The 20,865-nt window shown below is 33.5% G+C and overlaps 1 non-coding gene across 1 annotated transcript; it reads right to left on the bottom strand.

Annotated features, from left to right (window-relative positions):
• Nucleotides 1–3,908: 3,908 nt before the first annotated feature.
• TRNAP-UGG (transfer RNA proline (anticodon UGG)) lies at nt 3,909–3,980 on the bottom strand. The gene has a single exon. It is a non-coding gene; the product is annotated as a tRNA-Leu (tRNA).
• Nucleotides 3,981–20,865: the final 16,885 nt, after the last annotated feature.

Raw genomic sequence — 20,865 nt, 5'->3', positions numbered from 1 at the left:
TATAAAACAAAAAGTTGATGGTCTAGTATTTTACTCGTTTGTAAGGAGGCATGTAATATTGAATTATTCTAATTTATAAGGGGTATCAAATAAACCAACCAACCAACAAAGGAAACAAACTAATCAGTTTGGTTAGATTTTCGGTTCAGTTCATTAGTTTGTTTGATTTAGTTCTTCTATTTTGCCTCGTATGGCAAGAAAATAAAGTTGTATTGAAGGCACTTGAGTTTCATTTATGACAAACTCATATAAAATATAATTGCATCAATAGCACTAAGAGTTGGAGTCTATAAGAATTTCATGAACTTAAGTACAACTCATGCTTCATTAAAGAGGAGATAAACTTTAGTTAAGTAACTGGAACTTTAAATTACTTCATGTGGAGCTTTAATTGCTCTATGCTAGTTACAATCTTTAGGATTGACTAATTGGACAGGAATTCTTAGATTTAGGGGATTGTTTTGTGTAATTTTCAACTACAACTTATGTTTTCAAATTTTTAGGTCATAATTTAGGTAGTAGGTGTTATATTATGGATGAACACTAGAGTTTCTATCTATGTTGTATTTATTTGAAGGCTATAGTTGTCATCTATGTTGTATCGCAATAAGATTGTTGAAATTTTAGTTAAAGTGCATATTTTATTTCTTAGGAGTAAAAAATTTGTTTCGTTGCATAATATGAATTTAGTTGGAGAGTTATTACAGATGAATGGAGAATAAAAATTTCTTTAAAATAATAAACAGACCCAAGCTCGTTGTTGTTGTGGTCTACTTGTGATTTTGCAAAAAGCTTAACTAATATGAAATATCAAGGTAAATCAAGAATATATCCTACACATCATTCAAGATGACAATAAAATGGAGTTCAATTGAACTTACTTTTAGTTTCCTGTTTGAAAGGTTCAAGATGAAGCATAATTGTATTAACGATATTAAAGAGAAATTCATGTTTTATTAGAAGAGATCAACTTCATTTAAGGTACTAGGAGTTTAAACTACTTCCATTGTAATTTCAATCACTCTACCAAGATTACAAATTTAGGGTTGGCTAATTGGACATCAATTCTCTAACTTTACGTTATAATTTAGGTGGTAACCATTATAATATTAATGAGCATAAGAGTTACAATTCTTTCATGGACCATATGTGCTATAGTTAAAAGAATATATATATATATATATATATATATATTATTATGTATGTCAAGGTCTGGATAAAGCACAAAGTAGCAAGGAACACCATTGTCGACTCTAGAACCACCCACAACTCATTATCGAGACCAATGCAAAATATTTTAACATCCTTCAGCATCGAGATACAGGAAAGATGAACGCCGTCAAATTGGAAGCTTTACCTGTTTTAAGAGTCACAATGAGAACTCTAATCAAGCTGGAACCTTGGACTAGGCAAATCATTTTGTGATAGTTGAAATGGATGACTTCGACGTCGTGTTAGGGATGAACGTCCTACTGGAACACAAAGTCATTTACATGTCCCTAGCAAAATGCCTAGTTGTAATGGAGTCTAATTCGACGATAATTCAGAAAAACATCCATCAACCAAGAGGGGTGAAAATGATGTCGATACTACAGTTGAGAAAGAATCTTAGCCACGATGAATCTACGTTTGCTGCTATTGTTGTAATTGAAAGGGGAGCTCGAGTGAGCAAACCTCAATAGCAACCTTGTTGCCACTACATGAACACCACAACGCAAAACAAGAAGGTCAGATAATGGATTTATCCCCACCAGGAGAGATAAATCACAAGATTAGTTTTATGTTGCAGTCAAGATCGCCTGCCACAAACAAATGTCATGCGGTTGAGCCTGAGCTAGCTAAGTTCTATGAAAAGCTAAATGACTTGTTAACAGTCAAGTTTATTAGACCCGCAGAGGCTCTTGTCAATGATCACTCAAATGCTCGGCAAAGACACCAAGCCAACGCCTTTATTGGAGAAGGAAGAAAAAAAACAAGTCACGGAAGCAACACATGTTCACACAAAAATACCAGATGGATGAAGAGAAGGGTCAGTCGGAAGCGTCAACAATAACAATTTCAAGAAAAATAGAGAGTTTATATAAGTTAACGTCATATCAAATTTGAGTTCAAAGCAACAAGAACCAAAGACTAGTGCAAAAATACTATGGACTAGTCAAAGTTATCCATAAGATTATGAAGACCTCATATAGGATCCAATTGCTCTTATGGATGCGGACTAACCTTGTTGTCCACGTCAGTAACTTGAAACGTTATTATTCTGACCAAGAAGACATCAAGTAGAAGCAGTTGGTATGACGTCATGCAAAGAAGAAAGATTTTCATGAGAAGAAAGTAGGGAAGACACCAATAGAGAAGACATGAAGAGTCAACGAACCGAGAAGTGATTTTCAACAGCTCCTAGTAGATTGGAAAAGACTCCTCATTCTGAGATCAGCTGGAAGCGCATCGAGAGACCTAAAATCAGCCTCGTCCTACAATGCTGAGTATATGAAGAGTTGGTTATCAATAAATTGTGTGGGGACAGAAGTCACGGTCATGATTGCCCATGGCGTGTTGTCTATGGCTGCATGTCTTGGCATGCTCATTTCATATCTGAATTTTGCACAGTTGACTTGTTCGTTGAGGCGCATAATCATTGTCTCACTGCTGAAAGAATCTCAAGTCCTCATGAAATGATTGGAAGAGAATCTCAAGTCTTCTATTCTTCTTCTTTTTTTTTTTTTTTTCAAACATCCATGTGAATTATTTCTTTATTCAATTTGATATAATTGTTGGGAGCATTTCAAAAATCGAACTCGAAACCTCTCGCACCCAAAGTGAGAATCATACCACTAGACCAAATGCCCTTGTAGTTAGGGTCAAGGGTGTAATGCCTTTGAAGTTAGGGTCGATGCTCTATCAAAATTCTGCAATAGAAAATAAATAGTACTGCCATCATCTTCTTTTGCAAGACTTTCTCAAACCCTCCTATAAATTATAATTAAAAAGATTAAATATAGCTTCTTCTTCTTCCTTTTTCAAACATCTTTATTTCTTTGTACAACTTGATATAATTGAAGGGGGCATTTCAAGGATCGAACTCGAGACCTCTCGCACCCGAAGCGAGAATCATACCACTAAACCAAATGCCCTTGTAATGAATCTTTCATTTTTAGTTGCTAGAACATATGTTTTATGCGCCTCTATATTTAAAATTTATCCACATGTTTTTGTGCTTTAGAACCTACTTGTACGTTTGAGATTATGAATGACTCCGCTCAAATTATTTTGGTTGAAGCTGCATTGCCACTAAAACATATGTGCATTCCTTTGGGATTTACTTCGTCCCTTTCACAATTTTACTACGTTGTGCATTCTTTGCGACCATTTAACAATAGTTATAATGAGATTGCTATCTCATGTTAGAAAAATGCTACCATTTAACAATATTTATAATGGGATTGCAATCTCATGCTAGAAAAAACGCGAGTAAATGTAATCTCAAATTAGAATCATAATGATATGAACAATCTCACTATTGTCATATGACCTCTCACACCCTAAGCAAGAATAATACCACTAGACGAAATTTCCCTTCTTGAACATCTATCATTTTTAGCTCTCACTTGATATATTTGTTGGGAGTGGCTAAAAGCATTTTGTTGAGCATTTCAATCATGAATAACTTATAGAATACTATCATCAACCCTTTACAACCAATACACGGAATTCTTAATTAATAAATTGTACTTGTTGATCATTAATCATTTTGAAGTAAGACTAATGGAGATGCATGGTAACGATCATTAATCATTTTTGAAGTGGAGATGCATGGTAACAATCCCCGTACCTCTGTATTTAACTTATGTTATTTTAATGTGTATTTATTTACTTCGTAAATATCTTTAATTCTACAATCTCTTAAAGGGGCATTCTGAGAATTGAACTCGAGACCTCTCGCACCTAAAGCGAGAATCATACCACTAGACCAAATGCCCTTGTTATGCACTTTGAAACGTATATATGAATTCTTGAGCCTAGGTATTAAGGTCGTATTTTGTTGTATTGTAGGAAACACATGAAGTCCTTGATGAGAATATGTCGTTTAGAACAAAACAAGAACATAATAAGAACAGATAGCTTTCTTCTTCTTCTTTTTTTTTTTTTTCTTTGTTTCCTAAAATGGTAAGTATAAAGTCTTGGGATGTAAATAAAGACTTTTTACTATTGGTTGCCCAACAATTGGTGTACAAAAGTTAAGAGGTATGTTTGATAATAGGAACAAAAGGTTTATATTAATATGAAGTCCTTTGATAAGTAAAAAATTTAGACATAGGGCATTACAAGAATTGAACTCAAAACCTCTTGCACTCTAAGTGAGAATCATACCACCAAAACAAATATTATTAGCTTCTATTCAAATATATTTTTCTTCGAGTGGTTGGACGGCTATAAAATGAAAAGTTGAATTGTTATAATATACCAGGGTTATCAAATAAATCAACAACCCAACAAAGGAAACAAACTAATCAATTTGGGTTGGATTGATTCGGTTCAGTACATCAGTTTGTTTGATTTAATTCTTCCATTTTGCCTCGTATGACAAGAAAATAAAGTTGTATTGAATGCACCTAGTTTCATTTATGAAAGACTCATATGAAACGTACTGGCAATAATAGTACTAAGAGTTAGAGTCTATAAGCATTTCATGAACTTAAGTGCAACTCATGCTTCTTTAAAGCTGAATATACTTTAGTTAAGTAACGGGAACTTTAAATTACTTCATGTGGAGCTTCAATTACTCTATGCTAGTTACAATCTTTAGGATTGACTACTTGGACACGAGTTCATGGATTTAGGGAAATTTTTGTGTAATTATCAATTACAACTTATGTTTTCAAATTTTTAGGACATAATTTAGGTAGTTTTCAAAGTATATTATCTAATATAATGAATCTATCTCCGAAAAAAAATTTAAATTTCCTACTGATCTTGCTGAGACAACTTCTTCTATTCCAACCCTGAGTGTTATCTCGCCTTCTGCAAACACTCTCCAGGAACTAGTTTCTTGAAAAAACAGCACAAATATGATTAGTGGCCCCTGAATCCAGTATCCAAGTTAAGTGATCATACTCTACTAAACGTATTTCTACAACTAGTAAATCATATTTACCTTGTTGTGCCTTTTCGGCTTTATTCTCTGCAAGGTAATTTGGGCAGTGACTTTTCTTGTGCCCGTTTTTATTGCAATGGAAACATTTTCCATTATCTGCATTTTGAACCTTAAGTTTGTGGTCAGTAGGAATCTTATCTTTCCCCTTACCCTTTTTGTCAAATGCAACCCAAACTATTCGGTTTGCATTTCAGCAGGGGTCTAGGGGACATTCCGTAGTTAAAACAAACCTCAAATCTGTTGGGTTTTATGTCCTAAAACTCATAGTTTGTAAACAAAAACATATTCTATTTTCAATAAAGTTATTATTGTTGTTTATTCAGTAAAGATTGTTATTGAATAAAGTGAACTTTACGAAGATTAATCTAAATCCAATAAACTAAGAACACTCTAGCTATAGTATGATTACTTGAACTATATGTAGAGAAATAAGAGTGGATCAAGTTCAAGTATATATAGTCAAAATGATCTATAGTATAAGGATAAGGCTGAGTACCTTATTCTAGGGACACTATGGATGCGGCCCACTTTTGTATATGATATAAACAATGTGATCACTAAATTGTACATGTGGAGACATGTGAGTGGGGGCATCCTATGCAATGAGTATTGCATAAGATCGGACCATGAAGAAAACCACTCTCACTTTATAATGTCGTTTACTGTTGAGACAGATTTTCTTTTCATTTGATAACCTAGGTAACTCGGTTTTAATCCTGAGCTAACCATGAACTCCTGTTTATTCGGAATTATCCTTAGATTTGCATGGGTGAGAGTGGCTCTAGTTCGCCGACTCAATAGGCCTCCCATTTCAGGGGTAAGACAGGGTGAATGGCTGAGACGTGGGGTGCAAGATGGAATTCACTCCTACCCACTTTTAGGGATAGAAGAGTGGTAGTTCCCTTAAGCACTGACTCCAGGTCTTGAACAAGGAACCCACCCTCTCATTAGCCTGAGAGGGATTCGGTTTACTGGTTGGACCACAAACCAATTGTTCATTAGAGGATCAGTGAGACATAAGAAAGAAGAAGTAACTTTAGGGGTAAAATGGTAAATTGACCCAGCTCTAGTTACGAACAACCTGTGAAGGATCGACTTACTAATCATGGTTATATCAAATGGATAGAAATATATCTATAGTGAGGGGAGTGCAACTACTAGGTTATAGTGGAGTGTCCTAGTAGTTAACGAATGTTGGTTAACAAGGTTAATGAGTTTAACCGGTTAATCTTGGATCGTTGGAGCCCAAGATCTATAGGTCCATTAGGTCCCTCTGCTAGCTCATATCGGACTAAACCATAGAACAGTGTGACGAGTGAGTTCGAAGTGTTCAAATTCAAATTAGGAAATATGCGCTACATATACGATATATTTAACCGCATTTTTGTTTTATTTACGAATTAAACAAAAAGAGAGAATCTGAGATATGTAAATAAGATTTAAAATCTTAATCAATTATGTGTTCAAATTGATTGGGATTGGCATTTGAATTAATATTAAATATTAATTAAATAGTTCAATTAATCATTTAATGTTACTTTAATTTGAAATTCATATTCAAATTAATTGTTGAATTAAAATGAAGAAAGTCAAAATGTTGACTCCATTTAATGAAAAATTCCATGTTAGTGAAATTTTGAGGTGTCAAAATTTGGTTTAACCAAACTTGCATGCTTGCCAAATAAATCCCACAAGTTTGAGTGGAATTTTAAGTGTCAAAATTTGGTTAACTCAAACATGCATGCTTGCCACATAATCCCAAACATTTGAGTGGAATTTTAAGTGTCAAAATTTGGTGATCTCAAATTTGCATGAACATGCAAACATGACTCTTTAAATAGAGTGATCATGGTACATGGAAGGTCTTCTTCTTCCTGGTGAAAAACCTTGAGAAAAACTTCTCACATATACAAAATCCCTCCCAAGTTTAGTCACTCACCGGATTCCACAATCCCGTTCTAAGGCCGGAGGATAATGGAGAAGACACTAGTGGTGGTTCGAAACCGGTTCGTGAGGAAAAAAGAGTTTGAACTACAAAAGGTTAGTATCTAAACTCATTAAGTTTTAATACTTATGAACATGCTAGTTATTTACTATAATTGATGTTCTAAAAGTGCCTAAGATCCAAATTGCTTCCGCATGTGTTATATTAATACCATCAAAATCATCATTTGCAAGTATTGTGTTTAGGTTTGATTTCCTTGTTGCGTAATTGTTTTTAATTTCTCAGAAGCGAGTAATTGTACTATTGAGCTTGACATGCTGAGATTTAAAACAAATTCTATTTAAAACAAATTCTATTAGCGAATTGACTTAATCCTTTTTAATCCAATCAAGTTTAACAAATGTAATAATATACCCAAAAACTATTAATTTACAACGATACTTTAGTGAGTTAGAGCAATTGCTACCGAGGGGCACTCAATCACTCCTTCACTAAACCAAGACATTCTTGACTTAAACACTAATCCCTGAATAACTCTTATTCCTATAGTATTTTAGTTATCGCTACTTTGGTTAAGAATATACTAACTCTTAGTAATTCTTCGTAAGTGTGACCCACCATTTTCAGACCTCAGAGATCGGCCCCAACAATGCTATCAAATTAAAAAGCCAAAGTTAGGAATGGACCTAAGAAATCCTATCAATTTCTAGAGTTTGCGTTGTTCCGACTCCCATGTTACGACCCTCTGAATGGGTAGTTGCTCTAGGGCAACATGCAGGCGGAACATGGGAATTTCACGATGCAACCTAGTGGTGGAGACCATAGGATGTGTTGATATACTTCCTTCTCCCACTTACTATAAATACTTTCTCTATTCACCTTGTTATTGACTCATGCAAATACCTTCGGAATGGAGACGCTCCTCGGGTGACACGAGGCCGAGCATGAATCTCACGGTGTGAATTATCCAGAGAGCGTAAAAAGAAAAAGATATATCTCATATACCTTTTTCCTCCCACTAAGTATTTTAGACGGTTGGGTATACTTATTACTTAGTATATTCCGGCTAATTAAATATAACTTAAGTCTAGGTGATTTTTCCAAATATAACATTTATACTCGATTTTTACCTATGATGTCTAGGTAATTTTTCATTTTTTTTTTAAATCCTTACATCACTCACGCATGCTATTAAAACTGGACTAACTAAGCTCAAGTATTGACCCGATCTCCAGGTAGCAGGTGTTCCGTAAACCGTCAACTTAAGTACCTCCAGCCTTAGACAAGATCATGTCAGGTGAGCTTTCTTGTACCCACAGTTTTACAAGATATCGACCTATTTTAACTATTAAAATTCATCATGCTTGGTTGTTAACCTTAAGTGAGTATGCATTTATCTTTGTTATAGATTTTAACGTCTATCTCGTTTTATGACGTTGAAAATAACCTATAACATTCTTCCAACATGCTTTATATAACAATTATATAATCATCCATTCCATGCAATAATATAACAATTTATATCTATCTCATGGAACCCTAAACATGCATACTATACATTATAACACTTACAACATACTTGGAATGCATGAAACATGCTTAGCCTATGGTGGGATTTTAAATCTATATGACATACTTTATGCACATACATTTTCTATTAATTAAAACATACATTCATAATGCATAATTAATTAAACACACTAAAGTGGATTGGTTTTGGCATTTTAAAGCAAGCAATTAACTAAATTATTACATTAATAATTAATAATAACTTGAACCGCTCCCAAGGATCAGGAACAGGCCAAACCAACCCTTACAAACGTTGAACCGGACCCTAACTAGCAGAAAAAAACACCCGAACCACCTCTTCCATCTTCTTCAGTTCAGCTTGCTATCTCTTCCATTTTCGATCAACCTAAAATGGATTCTAATGACTCCATAAAAATTACAGACCTTTCTTCACTCATTAACCCCATATACATTAGGCCAATTACTATAATTGAATACCATGCAAGCAAAAAAAAAAAAAAAAAAACATCCACTTTAGCAACCACAAAATTTCATTCATGAAATGGTACCCACCATGTTCAAATTAATGTAAATGAAGTGCCTAAAACTTGCTCTGATACCAATTGATGGTGTTGCTATAACACGTGCGGAAGAAATTTGGATCTTAGGCACTCTAAGTACAACAATTATAGTAAATTAGCTAGCATGTTCAAAAGCATTAAAACTCAATGAGTTTGAATACTAACCTTTTGTAGTTCAAATTTCTTTTTCCTCACGAACCGGTTTCGAACCACCACTAATGTCTTCCCTACTATTCTTCGGCCTTAGAACGAGATTGTGCAATCCGGTGAGTGACTAAACTTGATAGGAATTTAGTATATGTAAAGAGAGAGTTTTGAGAGATTTTCTCAAAGTTTTTCAAGCAAACTTTCCATGTACCTTAATCAATTTATAGAGTCATATTTGCATGTTCATGCAAATTTGAGATTACTAAATTTGACACTCAAAATTCCACTCAAATTTGTGGGATCACCGCAAGCATGCAAGTTTGATTTAACCAAATTTTGACACAAAAAATTCCACTCAAATTTGTGGGATTATGTGGCAAACATGCAAGTTTAGTTAAACCATATATTGATACTCGATATTCCACTAACTCAAACATGGATTTTTCCATTGGGTGAAGTCAACATTTTGACTTTCTTTATTTTAATTCAACAATTAATTTAAATAATTAATTTCAAATAAAAATAATAATAAATGATTAATTAAACAATTTAATTAAAATTTACATTAAATAAAATGTCAATCCCAATCAATTCAGCACATATTCATTATATTGATTATGAATCCCTATTCATAATTAAAATATTTAAATCTTATTTAAAAATCTCTAATTCTCTTTTTGTTTAATTCATAAATAAAACAAAATGCGATTAAATATATCGTATATATTTAGCGTATATTCCCTAATTTGAATTCAAACACTTCGAACTCACTCGTCACACTGTTCTAAGGTTCAGTCCGATATGAGCTAGCAGGGGGACCTAATGGACCTACAGATCATGGGCTCTAACGATCCGAGATTAACTGGCTAAACTCATTAACCTTGTTAACCAACATTCGTTAACTACTAGGACACTCCACTATAGCCTAGTAGTTGCACTCCCCTCACTATATATATTTCTGTCCAATTGATATTTCCATGATTAGTAAGTCGATCCTTCACAGGTTGTTCGTAACTAGAGCTGGGTCAATTTACTATTTTACCCCTAAAGTTACTTCTTGTTCCTTGAGTCCCACTGATCATCTAATGAACAATTGGTTTGTGGTCCAACCACCAAACCAAACCCCTCTTGGGCCAGTGAGAGGGTGGGGCCCCTTATTCAAGACTTGGAGTCAGTACTTGAGTGAACAACCTCTCTATTATCCCTAAAGGCGGGTAGGAGTGAATTTCATCTTACACTCTATGTCCCCAACTATTCACCAGTCTTACCCCTGAAATGGGAGGCTTATTGAGTCGGCGAACTCGGGCCACTCTCACCCATGCAAATCTAAGGATAATTCCGAATAAACAGGAGTTCATAGTTAGCTTAGGATTAAGATCGAGTTACCTAGGTTATCGAATGAAAAAAATAGTCTCAACAATAAACGACATTATAAAGTTGTGAGTGGTTTTCTTCATGGTCCGATCTTATGCAATACTCATTGCATAGGACGCCCCCACTCACATGTCTCCACATGTACAATTTAGTGATCACATTGTTTATATCATATACAAAAGTGGGCCGCATCCATAGTGTCCCTAGAATAAAGTACTCAACTTTATCCCTGTACTATAGATCATTTTGACTATATACTTGAACTTGATCCACTCTGATGTATCTACATATAGTTCAAGTAATCATACAATAGCCAGAGTGTTCTTAGTTTATTGGATTTGACTATATACTTGAACTTCATCCACTCTGGTGTATCTACATATAGTTCAAGTAATCATACTATAGCTCGAGTGTTCTTAGTTTATTGGATTTAGATTAATCATCGTAACATTCACTTTATTCAATAAATTCAAACTATGAGTTTTAGGACATAAAACCCAACAAATACAATCAATTCTACTGATTGATCATTAATAAAAGAAGACTAATGGAGATGCGGGTAAAAGAAGACTAATGAAGATGTGGGCAATCGATCCCCGTACCTCTCGCATGCAAAGAGAGCACTACCATCTTAGCTACATCCTCACAATTGTTACATCACAAAACTCATAGGTCCCGTCATCAATAATAGTGAAAATGAAAAACTAAATAGTGAAAATGAAAAACTATCTCTCCTCATTATGTCATAAATAAGAAAAAATTGAAAAGAATAATATATTTAACAATTGATAGTATTCTTTGGAGATGCATGGTAACGATCCCTGCACCTCTCGCATGCAAAATAATTGCTCTACCATCTGGGGTACATCCACACAATTATCCGGGCTCATTATGTCGTAAATAAGAAAAAATTGAAAAGAAATAATATATTGTGATTTTTCTTTTCTTCAATCTTGTACAATTTGTCCGAAAGTGTCATTTTTCTCCACATTTTTAACACTTTATGTTTGGTTTGTTTGGAGAATTTTCTCGATCCCTTTATTTTGATCGCCCATGTTTGTTTGGGCTCTTTGATTTACTTCTTTCCCTTCGGCTCTTTGATTTACTTCTTTCCCTTCGATCAACACTAAGAGTATTGCCAGATGAATCTCTAATTTCCCATTTGGGAATACTACCGACATCTCGAATTTCATCAAACTTAAGTTTATTAGATTCTCGTGAACTGTTGATTGCAGCAACAACAGTATACCACGTCTCGGGTAAAGATGACATCAAAATTAAAGCTTTAATTTCATTTTTTAAACATAATTTCCACTGAGCTCAATTGACTGACAATCACGTTGAACTAATTTATATGATCTGCAACAAATCTACCTTCAGACATTTGTATATATTTGACAACATCTTCTTCATAGCCGACGAATTTTCGTACATATTCGACAACACCTTCAATAGGCCCGATGTCATCTTCTCTTTGATGATGTTGAACGTCGTGTTCCTGGACAGCATCAACCAGATCAACCGTAAGGTGTGACGATCCTTGAGTTTCCACTCCTCCGCGGTTATGGTATCTGGCTTCACCCCCAAAAGGGGTTTCTAAAGATTTTTATGGTACATATAATCTTCAATCTACATCTTCTAGAAACTGATATAGAATCCATCAAACTTTTCAATTATTGTCTTTGAACTTTCCATCCTCATAGATTGCGGTGAATCTCGCCTCGCTCTAATGCCCATTCTTAGGATCACACAACAACACACACACTCGATCTAAATGAACACAAAAAACATGATAGAGAAAATGTAAGGAGATATATTGACTAAAAGTTTTGTATTAATGAAGTATGCAAAGAGAGGGTATGAAGAATGAGAAATGTACATTTTGAAAGCATCGACTAATGGGTATATATATGATTTCAATTTATTATATATATATAGATTTAACAGATATAACCGCCTACTATATATAAATATTTAGTATATATATTTATATATATTAGGCAAATGGATCGCCTACTCTATCAGATTTTTACTGCAAATAGTCAGCCTCCATATCCAACATTCAAGAGCCCAAATAGTTAGTTTTCTAAGAGAGTTTAAAGAAAAATAAGCAAATGGAGGCTCGGAACGTTGGAACCCATCTGTTTACTTTATGTAAACGTTTTAAGTTTCAAATTTAGAACTTTGCGTCCAAAATTCTTCATCTAGAGATTGATTCATTAAGAGCCCAAATAGTTAGTTTTTCTAGGAGAGTTTAAAGAAAAATAAGCAAATGGAGGCTCAGAACATTGGAACCCATCCGTTTACTTTCTGTAAACATTTTAAGTTTCAAATTTAGAACTTTGAGTACAAAATTCTTCATCTAGAGATTGATTCGTTTAATGGGTCTTATACAATTAGCTATAAGGTATGTTACGTTTAATGGGTCTTACACAATTAGCTGTAGGGTAAGTTAATAAACACAGTTGAAAAAGATTATCATCAGCTTATCTGGTACGGCTACTAAGGAATGTTAAGGTATGTTTATTTGATACATACGTTTAATGGGTCTTATACAATTAGCTATAAGGTATGTTACGTTTAATGGGTCTTACACAATTAGCTGTAGGGTAAGTTAATAAACACAGTTGAAAAAGATTATCATCAGCTTATCTGGTACGGCTACTAAGGTATGTTAAGGTATGTTTATTTGATACATACGTTTAATGGGTCTTATACAATTAGCTATAAGGTATGTTACGTTTAATGGGTCTTACACAATTAGCTGTAGGGTAAGTTAATAAACACAGTTGAAAAAGATTATCATCAGCTTATCTGCTACGGCTACTAAGTTAATGAACACAGTTGAAAAAGATTATCATCAGCTTATCTTCTACGGCTACTAAGAAACTTCTTACAGAGCTTCAGGATGATTATGCCATCAAGGATCTTGGCATTTTGAGTTATTTTCTTGGGATTGAGATCTACCATACTTCCAATGGACTTGTTCTAACACAACATAAATACATTCAAGATTTATTGTCCCGCTCTTCTTTGGTGGCAATCTTATCTCCAAGAGTTCAAGGAAATAATCGATTGTTTCTCGCAAGGCGGTTGCTTATGCCACTGCCAAATTAACCTGGATCCATAACCTGGATCCAAGTCCTCTTGCGTGAGCTCGGGATTTCGCAAGCACGATCGCCTAGCCTGTGGCGTGACAACATTAGTGCCACCAATCTGTCCCTGATCGCCTATAGCATGTGGCGTGACAACATTGGTGCCACCTATCTGTCCCCCAATCCAATGAAATTCATTGTCCAGATTAGATAATCTAACCATTAATATGTAATCATAAGGAAGAATCTAACCATTAATATGTAATCATAAGGAAGAGTATTTATTAAAGCACTAGGTTGCTCGCCTTAATTTTTGTTTCCTAAGATGGTAAGTAAGACATGTTAATATTGAATTATTCTAATATTCAAGGAGTTATCAAATAAACCAACAACCCAACAAAGAAACCAACAAACTATTTAATTTGATATAATTGTGAACTCAAGACCTCTCGCACCCAAAATAAGAATCATACCACTAAACCAAATGCCTTTGACGTGGATCAATCATTTTTAGTTGCTAGTCCATGTATTTTGTGTGCCTCAAAATTTGAAATTTATCCATGTATTTTTTTTTTTTTTGCGCTTTAGAACCTACTATTATTGCCACGTTAATTTCACATTGTCCATCACATAATAGAATTTGTTCTTCAAATCAATTGGATGTAGTTCAATTAATATCATTAAGAAATATTGACATAAAGAAAGTTCATATCCTATAATTCCTACCGTGTACCTTTGCGATTATGAATGACCCAACTCAAATTATTTTGGTTGAAGTTGCATTGTCACTAGAGCATATGCATTCCGTTGCATTGCCACTAGAGCATATGCATTCCTTTGGGATAGATATTGAAACAATACATTTGAATTTTAAGTAAAATTTCACCACAAACTAAGTTTTTGAAAACGACTTTTATTTTATATTTATTTTTTAATTTTTAATTTATTAATTTTTTTAGTTTTTAATTTTAGTTGTCAAAACCTAGATATGTCAAAACTACTTCTTTGCTACCCTTTAACAATATTTATATGCTTTTAAGTTTATTTAGTTTCTTTTTATTACTAAGTTTACTTCTATTTCATGTTTAAAATAAATGTGCTAGTAAATATAATTAATAAACCCAGGTGCTTAATACATTTTAAATACTTACTCCATTTGTATTTACTTCATTTTAAATAAAAGTTTACAGTAATTAATAAACCCATGTGCTTAATACATTCCCCGAAAAAATAAATTTGTTTGTATTATCAATGAATAGGAAGAGAAGAAATCCCGAAAATAAGTAGAAGGTTGAGAATTTCACTCAACCACGCAATCAAACTTGATAGACTCATGTGCAATTCTACCGGCAACGCAATTCTACCCCCCAACAATTGCTTGAAACTAAGAAATGAGAGAGATAATGCTGATTTTTAAGGGGAACATCTGAACTTCAGAGATCAATTTCATTCCTCTAAAATCTGATTTGTAGATAATAATTTGAGGATATATATAGTCTCCCCACAAAAGAAGTTAGTGGCCTGGATTTAATCTCAATCCACTTGAATCTCCACCAAAGACCAGGTCAATTTGACCATTACATACTTTATGAATTAAAAATAAATAAAGTTTTCTAACAACTCATCTAATGATGCTTGCAACTTCATCTTCACTTCAACTGTGTAAATATTCACTTCTAAAGCTCCAAATGGTTCTTTCTCAATCGAATAAGCTTGTAACACATGAAATGAGAGTTGAACAAAGCCTATCCAATTTTATAGATGAAGAATAAATGCTTGTTGAATCTTCTTAGCTGGTCTCTTTGGAACATTCGGATCACTGTGATCCTTATCATCTTCGCCCTCTTCAAAAGGATTCGTCCTCGAATCAAAAGAATCATCACCTACATCAAAAGGACTCAAGTCAACAACATTAAAAATTGAAAGTAGAATGTGTTGAAAATTCTCCAGGAAGATCATTTTATATGCATTGTTATTAATTACTTTAAGGACTTGATTAGGGTTATCCCCTCTTGGATGTAACTTTGTCTTCCTTTAAGATGGAAATCGCTCCTTGCGAAAATGTATCCAAACCCAGTTATCGGGTTGAAAAATCATTTCCTTCCATCCTTTGTTAATTCTTTAAGCAACTTTGAAATTTTGTTTCTCAATTGTCTCGTTCACCTCTTTATGGAATATTTTGATCCGACCTTAATTATGGTTGCTTTACTCACAAAAATATTTAATTCTTAAAATAACTTTTTGTTTCTCAATTGTCTCCTTTCACCTGTTTATGCAATGTTTTGATCAGATCTGCCTTACTTGTGATTGCTTTACTCACAAAAATATTAGAATGAATAGGAAGCAAATCAAGAGGAATAAGTGGATTAAATCCATAAACATCTTCAAAAGGAGAACAATGAGTGGTACTATGAATTGCTCTAAAGGAGAACGATACTATGAATTGCTCTATTATATGCCATCTCACAAATGGCAAACATTCGTCCCAAGACTTAATATCCTTAGAAATAATAGGCAGATTAAATCCATAAACATTTTCAGAAGGAGAACAAATGAGTGGTACTATGAATTTCTTTAAAGGAGAACGGTACTATGAATTCCTCGGTTATATGTCATCTCTACAAATGACAAAAATTAGTCCCAAGACTTAATATATTCTTAGAAATAATAGGCAATAATCCAATTTATCCCACACCATACTTCTCAAAAGTGACTTAAAAATTTAACTATCCCTATCTTTTTTGCGAGTAGCAAACCACATTTAAAGGTGTATACAGCCCATATAAAATATCTATCCCATTAAGGCACCACCATATTATAGAGCATTTAGGAATACAGAGCGGGGTGTTCAAGGTATCGATCCCCGTACCATCGCATGCAAACAGAGCACTCTACCATCTTAGCTACATTTCCACAATTCTTGCATAACAAAACCCAAAACTGTGCGTCGTGAAAATGAAAAAATATTTCTGATCGTTATGTTAAAAATAAGGAAAAATTGAATAGAAATAAAATATTAATAACTAATAGTTTCTTTAGGAGATGCATTCTACCAGCTACATCCCCATAATTCTTACCTAACAAAACCCAAAACTGCACGTCATGAATAATAGTGAAAATGAAAAAATATTTCTGCTCATTAAGTAAAAAATAAGGAAAAATTGAATAGAATAAAATATTGAAAATGAAAACTTTCCCTTCTCATTATATCATAAATAAGAAAAATTTGAAATAGAAATAGAATATTTGGTAGTAGGATTCCTTTGGAGATGCAGGGTATCGCACCGTACTTCTCACATGCGAAGCTAGCGCTCTACCATCTGACCTACATCCCCAAAATTCTTACGTCATCAAATCCTAAACCTACCATCACCAATAATAGTGAAAATAAAAAAATATCTATGCTCAATATATCAAAATAAGAAAAGATTCAATAGAAATAAAACCATTTGAGCTACATCCCACGAAAAAAATATCTCTGCTCATTATGTCATAAATAAGGAAATATATTTTCTTCTAGAGATGCAAATATGCAAGCTATACCTCTTGCATGCTAAGCGAACGCTCTACCATCTAAGCTACATCCCCACAACTCTTATATCACAAAACTATACCTCTTGCATGCTAAGCGAACACTCTACCATCGCTACATCCCCACAACTCTTATATCACAAAACTATACCTCTTGCATGCTAAGCGAACGCTCTACCATCTAAGCTACATCCCCACAACTCTTATATCACAAAACTCTAAATTTTCTCTCATCAATAATAGTGAAAATGAAGAAATATTTAACGAATAGATTCTTTCGGAGATAAGAGGTATTGATCGCCATACCTCTCGCATGCTAAGCGAGCACTCTACCATCTGAGCTACATTCACACGATTCTTACATCATAAAATCCTAAATGTCTTGTCATCAATAAGAGTGAAAATAAAAAACTATCTCTGCACATTATGTCATAAATAAAAATAAATTGAAAATAATTAATATATTTAATAATTGATAGTTATCTACCAGTCCCAGTCCCCATACCTCTTGCAAAGCAAGTGCTCTACCATCTAAGCTACATCTCCATGATTCAAATGAGGTATCAATCCCCATTCCTCTCACATGCTCGCGTTGTACCATCTGAGCTACATCCCCACATTACTTGCACCACAAAATCCTAAATTTTGGTATTGAGCTACATCCCCACATTACTTGCACCACAAAATCCTAAATTTTGGTATCAATCCCCATACCTCTCACATGCTCGCGCTGTACCATCCTAAATTTTCTGTCTTTAGTAATAGTGAAAATGAAGAAATATCGCTACTCAACATGTTATGACTAAGGAAAAATTGAAAAGAAATAACATATTTAATAATAGATAGTTTTATTTTGAAGATGCGGGGTATCGATCCCTATACTTCTCGCATGCAAAGCGAGCGCTCTACCACCTAAGCTACATCCCCAAGATTCTTATGACATAAAATCCTAAACGTCTTATCATCAATAATAGTGAAAATGAAAAAATATCGCTACTCATTAATCCTTTAGAGATGCGAGTATGGATCCCCCATACTTCTCACATGCTAAGAAAGCGATCTAAAATCTAATCTACATTCTCAGGATCCCCATACTTCTCACATGCTAAGAAAGCGATCTAAAATCTAATCTACATTCTGATGATTCTGATTCTTACATCAGAAAACCCTAAACGTCCCGTCATCAATAATAGTGAAAATGAAAAAATATCTCCGCTCATGATGTCATAAATAAGGAAAGATTGAATAGAGTTTCTTAATCTAATCTACATTCTGATGATTCTGATTCTTACATCAGAAAACCTTAAACGTCCCGTCATCAATAATAGTGAAAATGAAAAAATAACTCGGCTCATGATGTCATAAATAAGGAAAGATTGAATAGAGTTTCTTAATCTAATCTACATTCTGATGATTCTGATTCTTACATTAGAAAATCCTAAACGTCCCATCATCAATAATAGTGAAAATGAAAAAATAACTCGGCTCATGATGTCATAAATAAGGAAAGATTGAATAGAGTTTCTTTTGGAGATGCGGGGTATCCATCCCCGTACCTCTCGCATGCTAAGCGAGCTCTCCACCATCTGTGCTACATCCCCGGAATTCTTGCATCACAAAACCCTAAATTTTCCATCATCAATAATAGTGAAAATGAAGAAATATCGCTACTTAACATGTCATGAATAAGGAAAACTTAAAAGAAATAACATTTTTTTTTAATAATAAATAGTTTTGTTTTAGAGATGTAGGGTATCAATCCCCATACCTCTCGCATGCAAAGCAAGCGCTCTACCATCTGAGCTACATCCCCACGATTCTTATATCACAAAACCCTAAACGTCTCGTCATCAATAATAGTAAAAATGAAAAACTATACTGCTCATTATGTCGTAAATATGAAAATTTTGAAAAGAAATAATATATTTAATAATTCGTTCATTTGGAGATGCAAGGTATTAATCCCCGTACTACCCACATGAGAAGCAAGTGCTCTACCATTTGATCTACATCCGCACAACTCTTACATTGGAAAATAATAAACGTCCGGTCATCAATAATTGTGTAAATAAAAAAATATCTCGTCTCATTATGTCATAAATAAGGAAAGATTGAATAGAAATAAAATATGAATAACAAATAGTTTCTTTTGAAGATGCAGGGTATAGATCCCCGTACCTTTCGCATGCTACGCAGGCGCTCTACCATCTGGCTAAATACCCACAACTTTTAAATCACAAAACCCTAAATTTTCCTTCATCAATAATAGTGAAAATGAAGAAATATCGCTACTCTAAATGTCAGGAATAATGGAAAATTGAATGTAAAAAATATTGACATAAATAAAGTTCATATCCTATAATTCCTACCTTGTACCTGTAAGATTGTGAATGACCAAGCTCAAATTATTTTGGTTGAAGCTACATTGCCACTAAAGCACATGCATTCCTTTGGGATAGATATTGAAACAATACATTTGAATTTTAAGCAAAATTTCACCACAAACTAAGTTTTTGAAAACGACTTTTATTTTATATATATTTTTTAATTTTTTTAATTTTTTAATTTTTTAATTTTTTAATTTTAGTTTTCAAAACCTACATTTATATGTCAAAACTACTTCTTTGCTATCCTTTAACAATATTTATATTGTAAAATGGGATCAACTTCTTTAAGTTTATGTAGTTTCTTTTTAGGGGTATGTTTACTTCTATCTCATATTAAAAAAAATGTTCTAGTAAACATATTTCCTCTTTTATTGGTATATATACTTACTCTATTTGTATTTACTTCATTTTAAATAAAAGTTCACAGTAATTAATAAACCCATGTGTTTAATACATTCCCTAGAAGACAAACTTGTTTGTATTAGAATAAATTACAATGAATAGGAAGAGAATAAATCCCAAAAATAAGTAGAAGGTTGAGAATTTCACTCAACCACACAATCGAACTTGATAGGCTCATGTGCAATTCTACCCCCAACAATTGGTTGAAACTTAGAAATGATAGAGATAATGCTCGAATTTTTAAGGGGAACTTCTAAACTCGAGAGATCAATTTTATTCCTCTAAAATCTAATTTTCACATAATAATTGCTTGAAACTTAGAAATGGTAGGGAGGGGAACTTCTAAACTTGAGAGATCAATTTCATTCCTCTTAAATCTAATTTTTACATAATAACTTGAGGACAGGAGGATATTTATAGTCTCCCCACAAAAGAAGTTAGTGACCTCGATTTAATCTCAATAATAGTGAAACTTAGAAATGGTAGAGATAATGCTCGAATTTTTAAGGGGAACTTCTAAACTTGAGAGATCAATTTCATTCCTCTCGAATCTAATTTTTACATAATAATAATTTGAGGACATTAGGATATTTATAGTCTCCCCACCAAAGAAGTTAGTGGCCTGGATTTAATTTCAATAATAATGAAAATGAAGAAATATTGCTACTCAACATGTCATGACATGAATGAGGGAAAATTGAAAGTAAAAAATATATTTAATAATAGATAGTTTTATTTT

Source organism: Cucurbita pepo, chromosome 3 (assembly GCF_057944985.1).
Source record: "Cucurbita pepo subsp. pepo isolate OVF chromosome 3, ASM5794498v1, whole genome shotgun sequence".
NCBI lineage: Eukaryota > Viridiplantae > Streptophyta > Magnoliopsida > Cucurbitales > Cucurbitaceae > Cucurbita > Cucurbita pepo.
Note: the sequence above shows the minus strand (reverse complement) of the source record. Positions and strands in the feature narration are given on the sequence as shown.